General features: G+C 40.9%; 1 protein-coding gene and 1 pseudogene across 25 annotated transcripts in view; one reads left to right on the plus strand and one right to left on the minus strand.

Moving 5' to 3' along the window:
• RBFOX1 (RNA binding fox-1 homolog 1) overlaps window positions 1–23077 on the minus strand; it is a 2066775-nt gene that overhangs the window by 997519 nt on the left and 1046179 nt on the right. The gene's annotated exons all lie outside the window — the stretch shown is intronic.
• On the plus strand, window positions 20574–22429 carry LOC123589533 (annotated as a pseudogene).

Genomic DNA, 23077 nt, shown 5'->3' on the forward strand with positions numbered 1-23077 from the left:
TATGCATCTTTATTTATTTCTTCTAAACACCCTTAGAAGCACATCAGTGCTCCATTAACTACCCAGCCAAGGACAGAGAGAAAAGAACACTGTCTGTCCATAAGGTAATGAATCAAAAAATACTTGCTCCCTCCTGGTATATCCCAAGGACATTATCTATGCTAACTTCTCCCTGCTCTGTGCTCAGACTCTCACACCATTCTCCGTTTCAGGCCAGGACTTTTGTGTCCCTGAAAAAGAGTTTTGTAAGGACCTGCAAAAGTTTTCTTAGACCCTCGTATCACCACATAAAAACTAATGGTATTGTTTAATGTCTACCAGTGGTCAGAATGCAGGTAACTATTTGGTCTACTTACTTGTCTCCAGCATTCAATGGTAAGATTCTTGAGGACAAGGACATCATCTCATTTTGTGTTATAACATGAAGACAGAATTCAACAAATGGGTAATAAGTGAAATGTCATCCATAGCATGTGGGCAATGATTATCTTTCATACTCCACTATCTGCTTTGCCTTTCTTCTGAGCACATGGGAGGCTCACAGAAGGACAGCACAAGCCACGTGACTACTTCTGGCCAATGGGATTTGGTGGAAGTGAAGTGTGTCACTTCCTGGCCAAAGCACTTAATAGCCAGTGTAAGACTTCTAGGACAATTTCCCCTCTGGGTGGTGTGAAAACAGTAATCAACATGGAGGTTCCTTAAGGATAAAAGCCATTTGGAATACTGAGCTATTACATGGAGCAGAGTTCCCCAGAGAGCAGCTTGGACCCTCAGGGGACTTTGATGAGCAAGAAATAAACCTGTTATGTTACAGAGATTTCAGGACTGTTTGTTACCACAGCATCACATAGCCCTCCCTGACTGATATTCCCTGAATGATACAGAGCAGACCACTGGAAGGAAGATGAAAGGAGATAAGACAGTTAAAGTTCTCAGCAATGGGTGGGCCTACTACTTACATTCCTTAAGCTATTATTGCCAAAGGTTAAGTGCCATTGGTCCATAATCTAAAACTTTGCTTTCAGCAAGGACTCAATATCACACCAGATGAAAGTATCCATCATTATTATTTTAGGCCTCACTACAGACATGTCCCCACGTGACAGGGAATTTCACAGGGAACAGCAGGAAAGAGTGGGGGTGGTTCAGATCCATATGGTCACTCAGGGGCCCAGGAACTGCACCATTTTCAACAAATAGCTCCCAAGGTCAAGCAAGAGTCAACCGGAGGATGGGGGAAGGAGAGGTAAAGGAGAATCCCACAGGGGATTTTGGGGACCAGTCCTGAAGGTGGCATTTATCACTTCTTCCCACATTTCACTGGGGGGGACTCAATGACATTTCACCACTCAGATAAAAGGTGGGCTGGAAATGTGTCCCTAGCCAGGCAGCTCTTCATCACTTATTTGAATTTGTTGCAAAAGAAGAGCACAAGTGATCAGCAGATACGCAGCCACTGTGCCACAGTACCCTTTAATATTTTCAGAAAGCAATTTCCCAATACCTATGAGATATCTGCTTTTGCGAAGCACCCCCCAACCCACACACTAGGAAATGCCATCCTTCCATCTAGTGTAAACCTCCAAAGTTACAGTAAAAAAAAAAAAAAAAAAATCACTGCTTTTTTTTATGTAGCAGAAAAAATATCCTCCCACATAGGTTGAATTCAGTCACTACCTCCCTCACCCTATTAATAAAAAATAGACAAATCCCCCCTTTAGCTGGTATTTCCTCCTGGTTTAGTTCCAACATGGTTCTAGGTTTCCTTTCATGTTCCTACAAAAAAAAAAAAAAACAAAAAACAAAAAACAAAAAAAAAAAACAAAAAACAAAAAAAAAAAAAAACAAAAAACAAACCCAGGCACCAAAATAGGAGAGAGAACTACATTACTGTAATGTCCTCAAGTTTCTAAAACCTTCACAGAATGTATAATTGAGAGTACAATTTCAATTTGAAGAAAGTATAAATACACAAGGACCAAACAACATGTATATGTTTAATCAGGCACATAATCACTTTTAAACACTAGGGTATAATTATCTTTATCACAGTTACGATATGATACAGAGAAAATGATTCACAGAAATAAAATCAGGCTGTCTTTCTAAAGGCAGATTTTAAAGAATGTATCATAATCTGGCCTGATCACCTTGGGGGAAGTCCTGAGCCTGTCCCAAAGCGATTTCATACGGGATTCTGGCTGTTGGTCTTTAAGAGAAGATATGGATGGGAAACCTTGCCAAACTAAGATCAACCCCTTTAGGCAGATGGACGACGCCTTTATCACTCATCACAGTGCTCTCGCTTCTGGTCTGAAAGTCTTGACAGTGAGCTGGCACTGGTGAGAAGATGCAATAAAAGCAGAGAGCACGCAACCCAGTCACGCGAGCGAACCTGGGCCGAGCTACCGTGAAAGGTACAGAGGATTTGAACAATGTGCATTATCTCAGTTATGCTGGAGGTACCAAAGGTAACCCTGTTTTTCCACTCGAGGACAATGATCCTAAAAGAGGCGACTTCCACATGATCCCACAGACAATAAGCAGCAGAGTCAAAACTAAAACCAAATCTTCCTGAGTACACAGCTCAAGCACTGGCCTCCCCGACTATAATCTGCCTGCTCAAGAGTTAAAATTCTCAAGAAGGGAAAGGAAATTCACTGACAGACGTGAGAGAGGCATTGGCCAGTTGACAATCATGCAGGCTGTCTCAACACCAATGGAAGGCGTCTTCTAGAAACAAGCTAAGTGAGAGCAGAAGCTGGAGGAACGAGAAATGTGCTTCGCATGCGTTCATCTGCTGTCCTGTAGGACACCTATCCCATCCGTGCTGGAGAAAAGGACAGCTGCAGGACTGTCCCTGTGATGCCAGTGGGTGTCACTGCCTCCCACGGTGCTCCAAAGGGAAGCTGCAGCCAGCAGCAGGGGATGGCCTGCCAAGCTCCCAGCTCTCCCTGCAGCTGAGCTCCACACTCATGCCTTCTCCACTAACTATCCCTTTCCTGAGGTGTGTCAGCCTGTGCCTGTCACAGAGTCGGCCACCTCCCGTGCTAGTGACCGGCCCCATCAGTAATGTTATCCAGGGAGTCACTAGCCCTCCAAACTCACTGCTTCTCAAGCTACATGTACAGACAAAATAAGACGGATCACAAGATGCAGGATTATGGGTGATGTGGATTCAGATAGAAGGAGATGAATTTGTAAAGCCTTTCCCAAGTCACAGCATGCTCCAAGCCTGATCCGCCTGAATGGCCAACTTCCCCCAGTCCTTTTACTTAAGAGACAAGCCAGGGTAAGGGGCGCCTGGGTGGCACAGTCGGTTAAGCGTCCGACTTCAGCCAGGTCACGATCTCGCAGTCCGTGAGTTCGAGCCCCGCGTCGGGTTTGGGCTGATGGCTCAGAGCCTGGAGCCTGTTTCCGATTCTGTGTCTCCCTCTCTCTCTGCCCCTCCCCCATTCATGCTCTGTCTCTCTCTGTCCCAAAAATAAATAAACGTTGAAAAAAAAAATTAAAAAAAAAAAAAAAGAGACAAGCCAAGGTAAGATCACACATCCTTTTTTCTTTCTTTTTTTAATTTATTTTGAGAGGTATACAGAGAGTGAGCCTGGGAGCCAGAGAGACAGAGAGAATCCCAAGCAGGCTCAGCACCGTCAGCACAGAGCTCGACACGGGGCTGGAACCCAGCAACCGTGAGATCGTGATCTGCGCTGAGATCAAAAGTCACACACTTAACCCACTGAACCACGCAGGTGCCCCTAAGTTAACATCTTTAAAGAAGCGCCTCAGAGTGGGAAAAGCCCCAGCCCAGAGTGGGAGAGAATCATCCTTTATCACTTTCTAGGAGGAGAGTCTGATATCTACAGGATGTTCAGCAAGGGATGTGTGTAACAGCCAGAGCCACTCCACCAAGCTCCATGTCTGCTGGCCGCTTTAATGCCAACGCCTCAAAGGGCACTGTCTCCACCCACATGACAGCGACTATAAAGTCTAGGGTAATGGGTCTCTCGCTCCACTACCGGCACTCTAAGCGGATCAAGGGGAAATTGAAGAGTTGTCCGGTTTCTACAGAAGGACACAGTGCTGTTGACCTGCTTTCTTAATAAAGTGAACCCACCTACACAGGAGTACAAGGTCCCTGAGGGAAGGTATTCATTTTGTTCACTGCTAAGTCCCTAGTACAGTGCTAGGGACACATTAGGCACTGAATAAAACATTTAGTGAATTAACCTCCATGAAAGCAAATGCAAGCAGTTTAAAAATACAGCACCTATCTGGAGAAGAACTAGAAACAGTGTCTGCCTATGGTTCATACTAAATAGTGTTGTAATGGATTATGTGTGTGTGTGTGTGTGTGTGTGTGTGTGTGTGTGTGTATGTGTGTGTATTATATGTGTATGTATGCATATATAACATACATACATACATATATACATACTTATGAGAGGGGAGTGTCTGTCAGATAAGAGCCCAATCAAAACTAAACATTCTTATTACTTTCATGTGTACAGTTTTTTTTTTGTTTTGTTTTGTTTTTTTTTTTTTTATTTATTTTTTCAACGTTTATTTACTTTTGGGACAGAGAGAGACAGAGCATGAACGGGGGAGGGGCAGAGAGAGAGGGAGACACAGAATCGGAAACAGGCTCCAGGCTCTGAGCCATCAGGCCAGAGCCTGACGCGGGGCTCGAACTCCCGGACCGGGAGATCGTGACCCGGCTGAAGTCGGATGCTTAACCGACTGCGCCACCCAGGCGCCCCTGTTTTTGTTTTTTTTTTAAATAAGCTCTACGCCCAATGTAGGGCTTGAACTCACAACCTCGAGATCAAGAGCCACACGCTCTATGGACTGAGCCAGCCAGGAGCCCCTCACATGTACAGTTTTGAGTCTGTAAGTAGAATTAAAATTTTTTAACCTTTAACATTTCAAAAGTAACACAAACTCATTAAAGAAAATGTGCAAAATACATCATTAAATATTCAACAACTTGTGGGTGTCAAGGGGTTATTTTGTATCCCATACAGACCTTAATACACATCAGTTGCTTAAATATTCATTATGAAATTAAACATTGCTACAAAGTACTTAAACGATGTTATTAAGTTCCCACTATGTGAAGTGATGCAACATTCTGCAAGAATTACAATAGGACTTTATGGACTAACAAACAAGGGCCTAGGACACTTGCTAACTATACATTTGAAGAAAAATGCTGTGTATCATTTCTTTTATATTCGAGTGAAATATACTTGCACATGCAACGTAAAAACACAAAAAATGCGCAAAGTGATCACCAAATTGTTGACAGGGACGAGGAGAGGAGTAGCATTGTGTAATTTGTATATAAAATTATAATAATCATAATAACAGAAGTGATTAATCAAACATTATCAAAATTTATGAAAACTGAGAAAAGAAAAATCATCCTCAGTCAGACCTCCCATGATAAAGACTAATGTTTTTTAACATATCCTATTTTATAAATCCATTCAAGGGATATTTACTGAATGTCTGCAACGGGCCCAGCATTCCGTAGGTGCGTTCCTCTTTTTGTCTGTGTAATCAATATTTCCTGACAAATCCTTTCCCCCTATTCAATCAATTTAATGAGGCATGCCTCCAGGAGGCGTAGGAGAACCCCAAGATTCTCCGTAATGAGCAGATGATCGGTAAGGATTCCTAGAGAATTGGCAGGCAATAGGTCCTTGTATTTCTCAATCAAAACCTCCCCTCCCTCTTCCACCACCTCACCTCAACGCATACACCCCCTGCCTCTTATTTCATTAAAGCCTAACGAATCAGGTCAGGAAGGAAAATACATTTGAAACATGCACAGTACACAAAGCACTCAGAGCACGAGGACTAGGCCATAGATCATGGCTGCCTAGTATCGATTCCTGAAAGGAATGCCCTCCCAGGTTAGAATGCTCTGTTCTCTCTGGAATGCTGCCCCCCCACCCCACCCCACTGCCAGTGTCTTTTTTAGGGCACCCTTCCTCCTTCTTCTTGCCCTCCAGTCCTGCCCAGGTTCTCGGGGGCCCTCAGAACAGCTCATATGACTATGGGAAGAGCCTCTGACAATCTCTGAAGAGGACTTGTGGGAATAGACCCCCTTTGTTTGCAGTTATCAAAACAAATTATGCGCTACATGCCTGAGATGATGTTGACTCCAAGATGTCCTCCCTGGGGTCCTGCAAACTCACAAATGTGAATTCCAGTCTTTTGTAGTATAAAGGCCAATCGAAAGCACACACTGATCTGAATAGAGCCTGCTTCTTAGCGATTCCATGGGGAATCTACATTTAAAGTACAATAACATTATTCTGAAAACGGGGTGATTAGTGGCCCTGAATAAGGAGCTATAATACTCTTATAATCAATGTTTCTAGAAGGTTAGCATCTAACTGTTCGAAACCTCTTCCTTTTCCCCATCCCTCCCTTAACCAAGGCGGCCATCAAGGACAGTAGTTCAAAGCTAATTGAGTCTTTAAAAGTAAAATAGTTATAATAATTGAAGAAAAAAAATATTAGCTATTGCCACACTTAAACAAATGCCACATGGCACATAAATACTGCCATCTGCTATAACTTTTCCTGAGTAGGAAGCTGGCAGATATTGCATAATATCTACATATGACTGATAATTTTTAGCCAAGTCTAAATAAAAAGGTGCTTTGTCTTCATGTACTGCTTAAAAAGCTAGAGATAACGTAAGATTAACAATAAAGCAGGCTCTCAGTGTTTACTTCTCTCATTAAACATATGTATAAAAATTACGTGTGTGTATGCTTATATGTGTGTCTTTGAGCCTTGTTTGAGTGCAAACTTGATCAATAATGCTATACATTTCTATCTTTTGTATAGAAAATGCTCCATTTTACCCATTTGGAGGTGTTCCAGGAAGGCCTAAAGTACAAGGCTTTGCTTACGGAGGGTGCACTGAGAGTTAAAGCAATAAAAACACTCACTTTCAGAAGGAAAGTGTATTTTACAGTGAAGGGGGTCCATTACACAGTGGAGATAATTTGTACAAACTGAAAAAAAATAAATCCATGGTCAATGAAATTGTGTCCTTGTAGAACACTTCAAGTTTCCTAATATATGATGGAATTAGTGTAGTCAGATTTCATTGAAGCACATGGCTCCGCGGTCCATTATTTAAACAGCTCTGTCAGTCATGAAAGAATACTTCAAGTGCATGACAACAAAATGCTATCAATACTGAAGGTCGTCCTCTAAATCAGAAGGGAACGCAAGGGTTTCCTAACGACTTCTCCTCAAACAAATTACCGGGAGGCCGAACCAAAATGAATTTTATTATTGAGGACAAGTGAATTGTACAGTACTTATAGCAAACACATTAGAAGATTAAAATTGATTGAAGGAGACTGGATTTGAAAAGATATAAATAGGGAAGACATGAAAAAAATCTGTTCAAAGTGAACTTATGAAAAGGGCTGTAGAATTCAGCCACTGGCCAATGGCTTTCAAAAACGATGCTTCGGTTTTTGCTGGAAAGGGAAGGAAAGATGCTGGACTGTGGATGGTGGTGAAGGTTATGCATGGGTGTGCTGAGGGCACAGGGTAAGCACCCACAGAAAACACACAGCAGAGACATATATGGCAAACAGGGTTCCTGTGGCAAAAATCAGACTTTGCCACGTGACTATGTCACCTGCTTGCAACTTACCAAAGGAAAGTTGAGCTTAACTCCACTTCAGCAGTCTGACTAGGGATCTTCAATCCCTTCAAGAACTGCTGAGGAAAACACAAATCACCCCTGCACTCATTAGCCATGGGACAGTCCAAATAATACAAGACAACACTTCTTAACTGCTCTCCATGTGGCAAGCATTCTTCCACGGGCTTCACATGAACTGACTGAATCTTCACAACCCTAGAAGGTGGCTGCTGATACTATCCCCATTTTATAGCAGAGAATACTGAGTCACAGAAGCATAAAGGAGATCCCCTGTTCACAAGGAATATCAAGAGGCAGGCACAGTGTTCAAAGTTGGGCTGCTGACATGAGAATCTGGGTTCTTAATTATTGTACTTTAAGAGTTCATCTCAGTAATCAAACCACCCACCCAAATGGGTCCTGGGATGGAAAAGAAAGTAGGGCAAAGACTTCTGGTATTCTGAGATACAAGTTCAATCCACACCTCTGTTCTGGGAAACTGAATAAGGTATATGCTACCAGTCTCCACAATGGCCCCTGAGGATCGCCACCTCATGGTATCCACACTCCTGTACCTCACATTGTATCACGGCTGGTCTGTTTGCAGAACACAGCAGAAGTGATGATATGTCACTCTGAGATTGGGTTACAAAACATTGTGACTTCTATTTTAGAGCCTCTCTCTCTCTTTCTCTTTCATTCTCCCCTTCCCTCCCTCTTTTCCTCCCCCCCACCTCCCCATCGCTGCCTTTCTCTCTCAACACTCACTCTGGGAAAGGCCAGCTGCCAAGTCACCAGGACACTCTACTAATCATGCAGAGAGGCCCATGTGGCAAGGAACTGAGACCTGCCAACATCCACATGAGTGAACTAGGAAGCGAATCCTCCAGTCCTAATGTAATTGCTACCCCTGCTGACAGCTTAACAACAACCTGAGGAAGGAGGGTCCCTGAGCCAGAAACACCCAGCTAAGCCACTCCCAAATTCCTCACCTTCAGAAACAATGTGGGATAATAAATACTTGCTGTTTTAAGAAACTCATCTTGGGAGTCATTTGTTATGCAGCATTAGATAACTAATACATGCTATTACCTGCAAAGTTGAGCTTTCAAGGACTGTAAGTAGTAGGGTTTGTTCATGAAGCCCTCCATGCTTAATTCATTCCTTTACACAGGGCAGCTCAGTTAGATATCTTAATCCAAAATCCATTTCTGAGAGGGTGCCTAGTTGGCTCAGTAGGTTAAGCATCAGACTTTGGCTCAGGTCATAATCTCATGGTTTCTGAGTTCAAGCCCCATGTCAGGCTCTGAGCTGTCACCTCAGAGCCTGGAGCCTGTGTCAGATTCTGTGTCTCCCTCTCTCCTCAAAATAAGTAAACATTATTAAAAAAATTTTTTAAGGAAAAAAAAAAAAAAACCCAAGGTCTCCTTCCTTGTATTCTAGGGGATAGACACTGGAAATAAGTAAGTAGATACAAATAAGAAAAAACCAGGAAATGTTACTATACAAATAATACAGAACACTGAAACAGGGGATGACTGTGTTACTCTGGATACAGTAGTCAAGAAGGGCCTCCCTGAAGAGGGAAATTTGAGAAAAGGCCTGGATAATGAGAAAATCCCAGCCAAGAAGAGATCTGGAAAGAAAAGCCCAAGTAGCTTGGTCTCTGAAGTAGTTACATCATCTCTCGCATGACACCTAACATTGGGGTCTTATGTCTCCTATCTGTATACTCAATACAAAAATAATGTCCCTCACAAGCTAAAGAGAATAAAGTAAGATTCTATATATGAAAGAAACTTGAAATTTGAGAGGCCACCACTCATTGTACCCCATTTAAAAATAGCATGACTACTCTGGCCCAGCTTTGAAATTACCAAGGCTGGGGCAATGCTATCCCCCAAACCAAAGGCACTGCAGGGAAATTTGGACAGCCTGCTGATTTAATAGAGTATCAATCTCAAGGGAAACTAACTCAGTTATAGAACAGTCTGACCATTAATTTCAATGATTTGACTGTGTAATATAATGTTTCAATCCTAGAACACAATTTAAACTGGGACAGGTAGTCATTACTTAACTTAGAGTCTGCAAATTCATCTCCGACATGTCAATTTTTTGTAGTCTATGTTCAAAGACTTGCCAAAAAAGATATGGGGAAAATATTTCAAAGTCTATGAAATCTAGCATCTCGATATCAAATAGTGCCTCGACTGCTACTGTAGATAAAAACGGTGATAGAAATTTTTATTAAAACAGTAAGCAAAGGGTAAGCATGCTTGTCAAACACAGATCCCGCTTTCCATACAGATGAGTGCAGCAAAAGCAGTAAGGATGACAAATGGGATGCGTACTGATTCAGCCAGCGGTGAAGGGGGTAATGGGGAGAGTAAGAAGAGAGTCAAAACAGGGACCTACCAGTGATACCTTCTAAAGAAAATGACAAGACACAAAATAAAACGATATTTTGGCACAAAAATGTTTCAACTAATACTCAAAAAAGAAGCAGCCTGTGGTTTGAAACTAAAAAATTAATTGCCCATTAATTGAGAAAGTCTCTTTTGATTGAGGGATCCAACATCTCAGTCTGGGGACCAGTGCAAAGGAAAATTGAGAAAAATGTCAAATTAGACATTGTCAGGATGTCTAGCCACAAAAATTACACAGACGAGAATGAAAATACTGTCAGTGCACATCCTAAAAAGCATTGCTTCTGGTATGATGATGTTGGGGATTGACACGTGATCAGGTGTAGCTATTCCCCATGATGCTGTGGGAGGAGATCTTAGTTGCTGTTCACTAAAAACTTCTGCTTCTCCTTCAGGGCAGAACAAGAGACTGAACTGCCTTGCCTGCTTGAATTTAGGTGCAGGCAAATGTCTTGCTTTGGCTAATGCAATGTGAACAGAGGTGACACATGTCACTTTGGGATAGAAGCTTTAAGAACCAGTGTGCAATTAACCTTGTCCTTTCCTTGTCCCAGTAATTGTAGAAGAATGGAAGCCGGGCCCATGACCCCAAGTAAGGGAGAAAACAGAGCAGCACTCCCAGTCAGCCCACAGCAGACCTAGAGAAAGCATGAGAAACAAACAATTTTAACAACTGTCCTTTGAAGCCAAGCAAGTTGGGGTTGTTTGTCACTAGAGAGTGATCTGCCCTATCCTGACGGATATCCTCATTTAGCTACTAATCTTTCTAGGCCCCCTTTCCCCAGGCGAGCCTTCCAGCAAAAGTTAAAGACGAAGTTATTTGACATCTTGGGGGGCTCTTGATATTTTGCATTATGCCTTTTCTATAAGGAGCAATTTTCGGCTTTCAGTTCTGCCTCTCCCCTTTTGCAAATGCCTTTGGACTTTCAAAAGCAAGTGCTTACTTTGCATTTTCCTCAGCACTGTGGATAGGCAAATGCCCCACATATTTTCATTTAAAACACTAGGATGTGTTTGATGTGTAAATGACGCTTGTCAGAAGACTGTCTTGAGTTTTGGTGCCATTCCATTCCCTCATTCACAATGGTGTGAGGGTTCTGACCCTCACCAAGCTTACTGTCTTTCCACAGAAGACTAAGGAAGCTAGAGCAATAAGCAATGAATGCTATGAGCACACAGAGAAGGGATAAGGAGCAATGTATGAGGAGAGGGGTGGCTAGAGGTGGCCAGAGGGGGCTTCTGGGGAGGCAGTAAAGACAAAACAAAGCAAGAAGAGGCAAAGTGTTCTGGGCAGGGGGTGCAAATGGCTGGAGATGAGAGAGACAAAGACATTGAGAACAACTGAAGGCTGCCAAGTGTGGTGTGTCATGGGTGGCATAGAGAGCAGTGCAGCTGGAGGAAGGCAGGAGACTGCTCCTGAAAGCCCTCGAAATCACGCTAGACATGTTGGATTTATCTGAAGGAGAATGCAGAGCCACTGGAGGTGGGGTGACATCATCAGGTTTGTTTACTAAAGAGCATTTTAGCTCCACTCTGAGAAAGGCTTGAAGAGGATAAATATACAAAAGACAGTGATGTTAGTTACCAAGATATCACAGCAAAAGATCACTGTGGCCTGGATGAAAGACAGTGAACACAGAGATAGACGCGTAAAAGATCTGAGGTGTATTTTGAAGACTGAATTGGAGAAATGTGATTTAACTTCACTTTTTGCCTGCAGCAGGGTTACATTTTTGGTGGTAGAAATAATTGCAGATTCTTCACTCTGTGAAAACCCCATTAATCATTTCACTGGAGTCCCTTCATATAAATATAGGACCACAGCCACACTGAAACCTCGAAACATATGATCGGGATCCTTATTAGCACCATGATTGCATTTAGGATTGTGTTTATTTCCCAAAAGACTACATTACTTGCATCCCGGCATCCGATCTTAACTCCTCCAGTAAGAAGAGATGTCTATGGAAAGTACTATGAAGTCACTTCCGTATAGTATGTGCAATTATTAGACTGCTTCCCAGAAATGTACAGGACACTTCAATGTATCTAAATCTCACTTGCCATTTGTTTTTTGAGGACACCTCTCAAAAAACATCTTATTTACCTACGCCTTACAATATTTTTTCCCCTTGGAAGGAAAGGAAGAAGAGAAGTTGGGAACTCTAGGCTTTAGGGTCATGCTGGCTATTTTGACTCCCAGCTCATCACTTACTAGCCATCTGATCTAGGCGGGGGCGGGGGACGGGGGGGCGGGGATGGTTCTTTCTAAATCCCAGTTTCTCCTCTGATGAAGGGGGGGAATAATAGGATAGGCATAAATGGATTACGATGAGCACTCCAAGAAATAATGATGGGGCGTATTAGAGTAATGCCAGGAGCATAGCCCACAGTAAGGTCTCAAAAAACGTTCTAAACTGGTAATGTCAACAGACAACGGTTCTAAAACTCCTGCATGTTACAAAGGATGCTGAGACTGTTGTTTGGAAAGTGGCACAGTGTCACAGACTCTGCAGAATGAACCTAGCCAGTCAGTCATGAAAGAAGACAACACAACGATTTCTTGCATATCACTTGTGCATTAGGTACCGTGCTAGCGTCTAGAGAAAAGCATTAAATCAGAATATAGAGTCCATGCCTTTCCTGGATCCTCTCATCTAATTGTGCAGACGACATCAAACTCACGATGAATACTGCAGCGAGCCTCAAAGAAGGTACATCACACAGAGGAAAGGACCCATGTGGGGGTTACAGAGGCTGAGTCCATGGTGCTCTGCCTTACAAAATAGTCACGGTCACGAAAGAAAAAATTCAAGGCGTACAGTAGTTTATGCAGACTACTCAACTTGCAGCAATGTTTTCAATTAGGTTAAAAAAAAAAAAGGCAACTTTTGTAGAATATGAACCTCCAAGGAGTTTCAAAGGGTATTTCATAAACGACTATTTCACATGGTCCAAGTAAGGAGTTCCAGATCCATGGTTGCTTTCTCACTTGTCAAACGAAGGTATTTATTAGAGCATGCAGGCTGTTTAGAAACTTGCACAACCACTTATAACCTATTAGTGAAACATCCAATTACACGCCTGGCCTCTTCATTAACTTCCTAGCCAAATACTTGGAGATCTGGGTTGTGTTAACCCTGCAACTCCTATTACCTGCTCTATCCCACATGGAAGGTAGAGCTGACCTATGTGATTATTATAGGTAATTATTGATGATGGTCATTAAATATTCAGTATGTGATCTGAAGAAAGGTAAATGACTAACGGATACTATCTCATTCAAAGGAACCTTATGAAGTGGGTACTAATGTCATACCCATTTCACAGATAAGGCAATTGAGTTTTAAAGCAGTTAGCTTACTCACCGAAGTTCAGACAGCTAATGCCCTGATCATTTGGTTCCAGAGCAACAGCTTTTGAGTACAATTTTACACATCCATGAACTACTTTGAACTAGGAGTCAAACTCTCTATTTCTATAGCCAACAGCAGGCTGAACATCTGCTATAATGGAAATTTAATAACATCCCAGTGAAAACTCAATGCCTCATAGTACTGACATGGCCTCACAGCTATCTCTACAAAAATCATTCTTGTCCAATATATCTAGATGGTTTTGATGTAAATATGATTGTCTTTTGCTTGGCTTACCTAAACTATAGTGAGGTATACTAATTAACTGATACTTTCATAAAAATTGTTTACCAGAACCCAACTTTTGAATTTATGTCTATGAGATTAGCAACAAGAATACTGGCCCCTATACATGTTCAGAAGTCTGTACGCTAATCACTTACAAAGCCATATTATGTTACTAAGAATTAAATTATTTAAAAATTCACTGTGGTGTCATTAGCCTTCAGTCTTCCAGGAGCTTGCATATTAAAAAGAAAGAGGAGGAGGAGGAAGAAAAGAAAGGACCAACACAGACAAAAAAAGGAGAGAAAGGGGAAAAAAAATACGAAGAAGAGAGTCTGCAACCAGATTAAAATTTTCCCCTAAAATTGGTTTGTGCTACATGACAACCCCTCACTCTTCTAAAAATCATACATCTTCTTTTACACTATGTCCGTAATCAAAACATCCTTAAAACCACAACATTAAGTTAGCCTGATGGACTAAAGACTGGGAAGGTTTCTTCAGAATTGTTACAGACTATTGGGTATATTCACATTTGGTACACATTCTAATTTTGAAAAACATGTTATTTACTTAGTAGACTGTAACAGTTTTGCTGAACAGTTATAGACCACCAGGTAAATATGTATTTTGGAATGGATGCATACTAATTCTAAAACATGGATCATTTACCCACTAGAGTGTAACATTCTAGTCTGCCATGTATAGCCCCTGCCCCATGAATCATTACCCTGGCGAACCATAGGGATACTTTCCAGTCATTTGCTTGGGCGTGAGGCATGTTCATTTTAAGGAGGAAAGTCTCCCAAACTAGCATCAGATTTCTTTTTGATAGAAATATCAAAGTTCATATATTGCAAATTAAAACAGGACTAATTAAGAACAGTTGCATATAGCAACAATTAGGTGGATAATTAAACCTTTGGTTGGGGGTTATTGAAGTAGTCATGAAATGGATGGATAAAATTAGATGCTGAGCTTGAAATCTGCACATAAGCTGTCTACAATACCTGCCTCTGAGGGATGGACTCCAATTACATCATTTTGATGTGCCTTGTACTCATTTTATTCTTTCGCATTAAATATTTATTGGACAACAATGTGCCAAGCACTGGGCTTGATCCTGGGGTTTCGGTGAACAGCAAAACAGATACCACTCCAGCCTTCCTGGAGCCTATGGTCTATGACTACAAACTATATTAAGGCCATTAGAATATATTTTCAATGTAGAAGCCCAAATTCTCTGTTTAAAATATAAATCAAGTCTTTATTTTACTCCAGTAAAAGTCACAGTCTCTAATTACTTACAAGTCCTACATGATATTTGCCCCCACCCCACAACTCAATGCCTTCCCTCCCTAATATTTTCTGCTCCAGTCTCCCTGACCCTCTTGCTGTTCACCGAAACCAGGGGTACACTCAAGCCTTAGGGTTTTTTTTGTTTTGACTGTTTGTTCTGCCTGAAATGTTCTTTCATCAAAAAACCACACAGCTCACTCCTTCACCTTCTAGTCTTTGCTAAAATGTCACCTTTACAATGAGGCCCATCCTGATTCCCCTCCCCCTTCATTTAAAACTTTGATTCTTCCACTCCTATTCTCTGTTTCTTCCTATCCTTTTCCCTTTTTCCTTTTACCATAATACTTGTCACCTTCTACAATGACTTTCTTATTTATATGCACTTTTCATGGTCTTTGTGCCCCACTAGAATGTAGGCTCCATGAGGGCTTGAACATGTGTCTCAGTGATGGGTCCCTCATGTGAAGATGAACGCCTGGTACACAGAAGGTGCTCAGAATACACACACACAAACACACACATACATATATACATATATACACACATACAGATATACATATACATATACAAATATATGCATATATAAGAGTAGAAGAAACATATAAATTGCTATGAGATCACACGCAAATCAATTTTCATCTACCCTAGGGAGCTGGAGTTGGGGTAAGGTGGGAATTCCAGGAAAGGCTTAACCAGGAGAAGTGGCACTTTTGAGCTGAAATTGAAATGAGAAGTAAGAAGTAAATGAGAGGGGCAGAGGGAACAGAACGTGCCCAATGCCCCAGTCGGGAAGAGCTTGATGTGCTCGCAACGTGGCTATAGCACATGAGCTAGTGGGCTTGAAGATTTAATAGAAAGGGGAAACCATGTTCTGTTCACTGAAGCGTGTTCTTCACCTAGGAGAGGGAAACAGAGAAAGAATGAATGAAGAATGAATATACCATGGCTTTGGCATTTTGTTTTCATTTGTTTTGTTTAATTAGCCATTTTGGGTTATAAGGCACACTTTTCCTAGACATTGACAGGACAGCTGCACGTTCCCAGGACAAACGCCGAAAGCCCTGTGTCAATTTGCAGGCCAAACTTGTGAAGGTCACGATGAAGTTCTGAATGAAACAGCTGATTTCCCGGAGTCCTCCCAACATGGCAGGCGACTCAAATTACAGAATTCAAGAAGCTTCCCGTTTCCTGAACAAGAAGTCCATGTTACTTAGAAAGTGCATAGTTGTGGACAAACTCTCCTCCTCTCCCTTAAAAGAGAAGATGATACTGCAATTACCTCAGTGAGGAGACCAGAGGCAGCAGCACAAGGCCCTTTTCTTTCTCAATTTGCTGCCTCTCCTTGCATTCCAACAACGGGAGGTGGGGACCAGACACATGAAGTCATTTCACCCAACACTAACCCAACACACTTGTACATTCTCCACCTTTATCACATGCTCACCAGCCCTCCTGTCAGAAGGCATGTTTTGAAAGATTTGTAAAGCACTCATTTGGAGTACATAATAACTTAATATTAATTCAAATGACTAATACTTAGAGCATAAAAAAAAAGAGAGAGAGAAAAGGCTCCAATTGTGGAAAATATATCTCAATTGTCCTAGAAAATGTCTCACAGTGACAGCAATGTATCCCATGAGCAGAAATAAGGTTGTTTCAGGCAGGAATTTAATTAAGATGAGTCGGTCATGCCATGAGCAGTACACGGCCAAGGAAGCATTAGTGAGGTATTTACCACACGGATGTGGAGAACACACAATATTAAAATGCCTAATAAATTAGCCTACAAATCTACTTAGCTCTACATTTGTCTTGCATCACCAAATAAAACATTGCCTTGAAATGGAACCGTCTGAGATTTTTCACACCAAATCAATTTACACCGAATAAGGAAAATGCTTATACAACTCCTGGGCTGCTGTTTGCAATGAGATGCTTGGTAGAAGAGAAACTTTTCTCCTTCTCTATTTCATCAGACACAGAATGGGAATTAATCAGCGATACCTAACTACCCTTTCAAAAGGACTCCAGCAACATCCCCAGGAACACTTTGTTTCTTTCAACATTCCTGAACAATAGACAGTCACCAACTTTTAAAAATTCCCTATATTACTGGAGACTGTGTAAAAGGATTTTAAATCACAAGATTGATGACAATGTAATAAATTAGAAAAAACTGTGGCTGTTACTGTGAAATCTTAGTGCCCCAGTGTGGTTCACATCTCAATTTCTTCATGTAATACGATTTGAGTATAATTATTAACAATTATTATCAAAGCATTCATAAGCTTTTCCCCCCACTGTGAAAGCAAAGACTCTTTTTTATATCCTATTTTTAATCTTAATTCATGGGTGTCACACATCACCCACAAAAGAAGGGCATGGTGATTCCAAAATGTCTGTTTTGACAGATTGCTCTTTCCCACTTCTTTTATATTATAAATATTTAATACATGATTCAACAATGAATGACAAAATCTAGCTCTGTGATCATCCAGTTAAGTGAAATCTCCCCTACTCTTCCTCCTCCTCAAAAGACAGTCAACCCGTCTTGACACAGGAGCAAGGAGGGGTCAAAATACAACACCTGCATGAATATAAGCCCCGATGGACCCAAGTCCTAAGAAATTTCCCATTAATTCATTTTCTGCCACTTTTTCTTTTAAATGCAAATTTCGAGGAAAAGACCACTGCAATATATGTAATTGTCTATATTGTGCAATTATAACAAAACAATTCTGTGATGGTACCATGTCATCATTTAAATGCATGCCATCTTATCTCTCCCTATATATTAATCTAAAATGGAATCAGGAAAGTGACAAGAACATCTCATAATGGAATACCCAGTGAATGGCTGATTTGCCTTTCATTGTCCGCAAGCCTTAATGTGCTGTGGACTTCCTGGGAACAAATGAGACCTCGGCAGCGACATGTTTTCATTTTATCACATTTATTTAAGATGACCGAGGACAGTGCCCAATATTTATTCACCACGTTCAACATTTGCCATCATCAGAATAAAAGGCGAGACGGCACAGTTTGAACAACATCTGGTAATTCCAAAGAGATAGTGTCACTTGAAGAACAAATGAACCTTTAGTTAATAAAATCTCCCCCTGACTGACAAAGATGGCTTTTTGTACACATGCAGGATCCACGATAAGCAGATAGAGAAACGCAGATAAGGAGCACCCGATTCCTACAAAGGGAAGTCAATGTGCCCATGTTTAAATAAAGACAGGGTTTATTACTGGTCTTTTATGAATCATGATAAATTAAATGTCCTGAGTTCTGGAGGGATAAAAGATTTAAATTATACTTCTGAAAGCCATGGGAAGTTTCACTACCCTCAAAATGCGCTAAAGCCTCAAAGCAAGAATAATATTGCCAGGACCAAAAAGTAGCTGGTTTCAATGAAGAAGCCTTTCATCCAGTAATGCCTGAGTTAATAGAGTGGATTATATACTGAATATCTATGACCCCAAACCTTTATGCAGCCAATATGTAACATGAACCTACTAAGAATTAGACACTGCTCTAGGCGCTTGGAAGAGGCAAGTGTCTAACGTGAGTGTAACTATACCCACGTGTCTAGTCTATGCAACTACAGATACATATGCACGCACACACGCTCTAGATGGGGTGATGTCCTTCAATATGTGAAGAATGGGGCTTTGGCCTATCATTGAGTCACAGTCCATATTTCATACCATATTTCATTCCATTATCATACCACTGGTATCGAAGGGTTATAACTAATTATGCCCCACAGACAGGATTTCAGTGAGAGAAAATTAATTCAAGAGAAGCCTTTTACACACATGGATCTTGGCTGATATGCAATGAAGAGAACATCCTCTGATCCCCAGGGACTCCAAATTTTCAAAAAGTATTTATGGTAAAAATGACAGGACGATCATAATAAGTGGACCTCCTAAAGAAGGTACATATATTGTATCACAGCTCTCTTGATACTATTTTGAGAAGGTTAAGTCTATGAAAACTCTTGAGGGCTGTAAAAAGTCATGCAGACATGGAGATTATTCTTAAAGTTTAGAGCCAAAGTGAGTGGTCCTTGGCACAGCAAAGTGCCTGGCATAAGGGGGGCAGTGTGGAAGTTGAGAGGCATTGGCTTTGATCCATTCTTCCTTCTTCCCGAACAGTTTGTTCCTCGTGGTACCTGCCTTAGATTCAGATCTTATTCAAACCCAAGTTATTATTTTTTTAAAACTGATAACCACTACAGTTGTTATTTTTGAGGTCATTACTAGACATAAAGAGGGTAAGGTGTGGGGAGGATGGCACATATTTTTCCCCTTCTCCCTACAGTTCCATGTGAAAGAACTCCCTCAGGGCAATATTCCAGGTCTTTCCATAATTCCTCATTCTTCCACCCCCAAGAAGGAATGGTTTATTTGACTGGTTACTCTGGGGGGGAAAAAAAAAAACTAGGCACGCTCAATTCAGTCTCCTTAGCTCTTTTTTCAATTCCCCAGTGGGCAGAAAGGGTACACTCTGGTCCTCTTTCTCAGCCATAAGATTAGGGAGTATGCAGAGAAGCTGTGAAACGGGAGAAAACACAGGAAGGGGCTCCAGGGGCCTACTCTGTCAACGACTGATGGATAAGTCTCAACAAATTTGGAGACCATAAGGAAACTCATTTGGTCATACATTTTAATTTAGGTTTCATTAATAAAATGTATTTCATTTATTTCATTAATAAAAACACTTTGTTATTGCTGTTTGAAAAATAATAGCTTCATTGAGATATATTCGCACACCATAAAATTCACCTATTCAAAGTGAACAATTCAATAATTTTTAGTATGTTCACAGACTTGTGCAATTATCATCACAATTTAATTTGAGAACATTTTTTTTTATCACCCCACAAGGAAGCCCCTATAGCATATGCTCACTTCCTATCACTCTCTCCCTCCCAGCCCCTGGCACTAATCTACCTTCTTTCCATCTCTGTAGATTGACCTACTGTGGACATTTCATATGAATATGATCAGAACCTTGGAAATATCAGGCTAAGTGAAAGAAGTTTGTTTATTTCCTTTTTCCTCTCTGCTGTGTTACTTTCTCAGTCAGTTCTTACTCCGTCCAGGAATAAGAGGATTTTATTTTTTGAGCTCCTAGAGCTACCGCATACCTAGAGTGGTTTCTTATGCTCTGTTTTACCAAAATCAAATCACTTCTTTAACACTTCGTAATTTTAATTTTACCCAGGTATTAAACTGCTATATTAAGGTCAGCATCCATTCATCCACTTATTCACGTATTCATACTTTCTTTTTTTTTTTTTTTAATGTTTATTTATTTTTGAGACAGAGGGAGACAGAGCGCAAGTGGGAGAGGGGCAGAGACAGAGGGAGACACAGAATCCGAAACAGGCTCCAGGCTCTGAGCTGTCAGCACAGAGCCCAATGCGGGGCATGAACCCACAGACCATGAGATCATGGCCTGAGCCGAAGTCGGACATTTAACCGACTGAGCCACACAGGCGACCCATCATCTATTCATACTTTCAAAACACATGTATTGATCCCTAAAATGGCTACCACACCCTGAAGCTCCTAAAATGAATATAATCTGGTACCTGCTCTCGGGGAGTTCACACTTAATTATTGAGAATGATTTAGGTACAAAATTTCGTAAAATACAGAAAACAGATCCACTGGAATGTAAGTCTAAGAATTCTCATTAATCCTCAGATGCATTACAGTACTCAGCACCGTCTGCAGTTGCTGTTTCCATGCAATCTCTCTACCTTTTATGAAAATGTCCTGACCCGGTTCACTTGCTACCTTCCTGACAATCTTCTTAGTGTCTTTCTCTCTTCTTCCATTCACTCAAGTGATCCTTTCTTAAGGTAAATCCTTGTTTGTTTTTCTTTTCAATCTGCCTTTCCTTGGAGACATTATCCATTCCTACTACCTCCACAGCAACTTGTGAGTAGCATAAAGATAAGTAACACACGATATGGGACTTAGCCCTTGAGCTGAGACTTGAAGGACACACTGGGTTTGCGGTGGTGGGTGTAAGGTATATGTGCATATACGGAAGGATGTACATGGCATCAATTTCTACCAGGTAGCTCTGTCTTTCCTTTCTTCCCGATATCAATTAGTTCACTTATCTCAAAATGAGCAAAAATTACTTTTCCTATCCACACTTGATATATGTTCACAAAATAGTCCTGTCAACTCCACACATTATTCCCAGCAGTTGTCGCCTATGCCTGCACATCACAATCTTTATTTCAACCAAAGAGCCGCTGTCAGCTCTAAATCTGTGGCTTCACAGAAACTATTGATTTATGGCAATGACCCTTCTTGCCTGTGCACATCTCAAATCCACAGAGCGAGGGGAGCCCCGGAAATATTTATTCAGACAGATAAAATCCTCCCTATTTAACAGAGCTGACTTCTATGACCAGTGGGCACATCTTGTTACCTAGGGACATTTCCAAAGGATTACACAGCAAGGCTTTGGCTGTGACTGTAAGTCACTGCCACTAAATTGTCAAAATAAATAACAGTAAAAATCAACCCTCAGAGAACGTGGGGGTAACTGATGCTTTTTCTTTAAAAAAAATAAAGAAATCTTTGCAGACACCGCCACCCCAGAACCGCAGGCACGGCAAAGCCATGGTCAACTCCACCGTGTTTTTTGACATTGCTGAGGACGGTGAACCCTTAGGCCACGTCTCCTTTGAGCTGTTTGAAGACAAAGTTCCAAAAACAGCAGAGAACTTTCATGCTCTGAGCACTGGGGAGAACAGAAATGGTTACAAAGTTTCCTGCTTTCACGGGATTATTCCAGGATTTATGTGCCAGGGTGGTGACTTCACATGACATAATGGCACTGGCAGCAAGTCCATCCATGGGGAGAAATTTGATGATGAGAATTTCATCCTGAAGCATATACGTCCTGGCATCCTGTCCATGGAAAATGCTGGACCCAAGACAAACGGTTCCCACATCGTGTTTGGCAAAGTGAAGGAGGGCATGGACACCGTGAAAGCCATGGAGCACTTTGGGTCCAAGAATGGCAAGACCAGCAAGAAGAAGACCACTGCTGAGTGTGGACAAACCTAATAAATCTGACTTGTGTTTTATCTTAACTACCAGATCATTCCTTCTGTAGCTCAGGAGAGCACCCCCTTTGGATCAAAATCTCCTAAAATCTTTGTGCTCCTGTTGCAGTTCCATGGGTCCCTTTCAAGTCTAGCTGGATTGCAAAGTGAAGTTTATGATAATGGAACAAAAGCTAAACAAACAGCATACTAATAATTCCTTATTTTTAATTGGAAAAAGAGTCCAACAGAGATAGAAAAAATATGTATCAACTAACAACTTATTACTTACTTTGTCATATTTTGTATAGCATAAACCAGAATATAGCACTAGACATACTTTATAATACATAAATATATTAATAATATAACATATCTAAACATACTCTATATTAGTCTATATTAAATATATTACATATGCTATAACTACACAGTTTTGTGTGTATATGTATTCTATATACATTGTAAGTAAAAAAAGTATATACACATATATGAACATATACCATATAACTAAATTTTTGTGACAAGGGGAACATAAACATTTGATTTCTTCTCTTTTCTAAGGGCTAAAAATTAAGAAGGTAAAAGAATCACTCATCAAACCTCAAAATTCTTCAAGAGTTCTTGTTTATCATAGTCATCATTGGATACAACACTGGGACAATGACTATTATTTAATCAGTAATTACCATATACCAGACAATCTTCTGACTATTTCGCAGGTAGTATCTCCTTCATCCAGGGAAAAGCCAACAAAAATGGATTTAAAAATTCACTTTAAAATGTATTAATGCATTAAAATTTATTTTTGAAATCCATTAAAAATCCATTGTCGATAATTGTTTCCATTTTGGAGATAGCATTACTAAGTTTCAGATAAATGAATAAACTAGCCCAAGGTTTCAGCCATGGCAGACTATATCTGTCGGACCCCAGATGC

The sequence above is a fragment of the Leopardus geoffroyi genome, chromosome E3, assembly GCF_018350155.1.
Source record: "Leopardus geoffroyi isolate Oge1 chromosome E3, O.geoffroyi_Oge1_pat1.0, whole genome shotgun sequence".
In the NCBI taxonomy this organism is placed as follows: Eukaryota; Metazoa; Chordata; class Mammalia; order Carnivora; family Felidae; genus Leopardus; species Leopardus geoffroyi.